The 2,500-nt window shown below is 79.3% G+C and overlaps 2 non-coding genes across 2 annotated transcripts in view; both read left to right on the forward strand.

Annotated features, from left to right (window-relative positions):
* Window positions 1-1,297: 1,297 nt before the first annotated feature.
* On the forward strand, window positions 1,298-1,450 carry LOC137467938 (5.8S ribosomal RNA). The gene has a single exon (XR_010995672.1). It is a non-coding gene; the product is annotated as a 5.8S ribosomal RNA (ribosomal RNA).
* Window positions 1,451-2,470: 1,020 nt separating this feature from the next.
* LOC137467936 (28S ribosomal RNA) overlaps window positions 2,471-2,500 on the forward strand; it is a 4,373-nt gene continuing 4,343 nt past the window's right edge. Inside the window, exon 1 of the ribosomal RNA XR_010995670.1 lies at window positions 2,471-2,500. This exon is cut by the window's right edge and continues 4,343 nt beyond it. This is a non-coding gene — a ribosomal RNA (28S ribosomal RNA).

Below are 2,500 nucleotides of genomic sequence, written 5' to 3' on the forward strand. Positions count from 1 at the left end.
CCGCGCCGGGGAGGGGCGCCCTGCCCCCCCCTCTTCGCGGCCCGGCCTCGGCGGAGAGGCCGCGGCGCGCGCGGTCGGCCGCGGGGCCGACCCGCTGGGCTCGAAACGGGCGGCGCCGGCAGAGGGCGCGCGCTCTCTGCCTTCCTCAGCCGCGGGGCGGCGGCCGCCGGGGCCCGCCGCGCGCGCTCTCTCTTCTGGGCCGCCGCGGCCGTCCCGCGCGGGCGGCGCCGCGCCTGGCGCGGCCGTGCCTCTCTCCCCTCGGCGGCCTTCGTCTCGAACGCACCGGCGGCGCCGGCCGCCGGCCGGCCGTCCGCCCGCCCGCCCGGGGCGAGCGCTCGGCGGTCCCTCCGCGGTCGGAGGCCGGCGAGCGCGGGCGGCCCCGCGCCGAGCGGCGGCGGCGCCGCTCGGCCGGTGTTCCCGCCGCCCGCGGGCACGGGACCCTCCCCGTGGCCCTTCGCGACCGCGCGCGGTCCGAGGGCAGGGGTGGCGGGCGGCCGCGGGGGCGCTTCCGCGCCCGCTCTCCAGGTGGCGAACGAGGAGAGCGGGCGTCGCCCCCCGGCTCAGCGCCGCACCGCCTTCCGCCGGGCGCGTGCTCGCGGAAGGGGGCCCCCGACGGTGCGGGTGGACGGCGGTTCCCGGGAAGTGCGGCCCGCCGCGGCGGCGGGTCCGCCCTCGGGCAGCCCTCGGGCGCTCGCCTTCCCCCGGCGGGCAGCGGTCCGGCGGGGGGGGGCGCGGCGCCCGGCGGCGGGGCGGCGGTCGTCGCGTGGCGTCTCGAGCGCAGCAAGGCCCCTGGGGAGAGAGAGTCGGCCGCGCGCGTGGGCGCGGCGGCGCTCCGCGAGAGCCGGCGCGGCGGCGGTTCCAGGGGGGAGGCAAGCGCGCGCGCGGGGTCCGAGGGCCGCGCGCCGGCGCGTGGCGCCGCGCCGGCGAGGCCGGGCGGGCCACCGCGCTCCCGCGGCGCGCGCCGCGCGGCCCTCCGCGCGGAGGGCCGGGCCGAGCCCGGGCGCCTGGGCCGCCTCCGAAGGACGGCACACGTAGGCGGCGCCTCCCCTCGCCGGGCGGGGGGAGGCGGTCGGGGGCGCGGGTCCCCCCGCCTCTCGGCCGGCCTTGGGAGCGTTCCGTGGGGTTCCTCCCGTGTTCTTCTCGCACGCGCCCCCTCCGGGGTTTTCCGCGTTGCTCGTACGGTCGGAGCCAGGCCCCGCGCGGGGCCTCGGCGCCAGAGAAAAAAAAGGGGGGCCGCTCCGGGCGAGAGCGGCTCCCGGCCCCCCCGCGCGCGCGGGGTCGGTGCCGAAAGCCAGACAACTCTTAGCGGTGGATCACTCGGCTCGTGCGTCGATGAAGAACGCAGCTAGCTGCGAGAATTAATGTGAATTGCAGGACACATTGATCATCGACACTTCGAACGCACTTGCGGCCCCGGGTTCCTCCCGGGGCTACGCCTGTCTGAGCGTCGCTTGACGATCAATCGCCGCCCGGGGGCCGCCCCGGCGGCGCGGCTGGGGTCGCTTCGCAGGCCCGTCGGCCGCGGCAGCGGTTGCCGCGCGAGGGCCTTCGTCCCCCTAAATGCAGACTCGGGGAGCGCTCCGTAGCTCCCCGCTCCCGGAGCGAGCCGCTGGGGCGGAGCTCGTCCTCGCCGGGGCCGCACCGCCTGGCGGTGGCGGCGGCCGGGGAGTCGGAGCGAGCGAGACGGCGCCGAAGGCGCCCCGCCGAGGGCCGAGGGACGAGGGCGAGAGGGGAGGCGAGGCGCGGGCCTCGCCTCCGGCCTCCCCCCCGCGCGGGCGGCTGTCTGCGGGTGGGTACCGTGCGCGGGTACCGTGCCGCTGCCGCCGCGCGCGGTGCGCGGGGGGCCGGGGGCGGGGGCGACCCCCGAGGCCGCTCCTTCCCCCGCCCCCTTCCGTCGCCGTCTCGGGGCGTCAAGGGCGCCGTCGCTTTCCTCGCTCTCTCCCCGCCGAGGCCGTCGCGCGCCGCCCGGCCGGTCTTCCCCCTCGGGGCCGTCTCTGCCGCGCTGCCTTCTTTCGGTTCTCGTCTCCGGGACGGGGGTCTCCTCCTCCTCCTCCGCGTCTGTCTCGCGCGCTCTCGGTCGGTCGGACGCTCTCGCCGTCTCCGGCTCGCCGGCTGGCTCGCTCGCTCTCTCTTGTGTCTCCGGCGCGCTCTCTCTCTCTCTCTCTTCTCTCTCGCCGGCTTTTCCCCTGGCGCTCGCTCGGGCGCGAGGGGGGAGCGGGCGGGGGGGGGGCGAGAGAGGGGGGGCCGCCGGGGGGCCCGGAGGAGAGAGGCGAGCTCAGTCGGGGAGAGGGAGGCCGTCGAGGGCGTACGGCAGCGAGAAGAGAGCGAAAGGGAGAGAAAGAAAGAGAGAGAGAGAAAAGCGCGAGGCAGGCCGGGGGAGAGCCCGGCCGTCCGTCGGGCCCGTCGGCGCGCCGCTCCCCCGGGAGGGGCGCGCGGGCGCGGCGCGGCACGGCGCAGCTTTTTGGGCTTGCGACCTCAGATCAGACGTGGCGACCCGCTG

The sequence above is a fragment of the Anomalospiza imberbis genome, unplaced genomic scaffold, assembly GCF_031753505.1.
Source record: "Anomalospiza imberbis isolate Cuckoo-Finch-1a 21T00152 unplaced genomic scaffold, ASM3175350v1 scaffold_888, whole genome shotgun sequence".
NCBI classification, from domain to species: Eukaryota; Metazoa; Chordata; class Aves; order Passeriformes; family Viduidae; genus Anomalospiza; species Anomalospiza imberbis.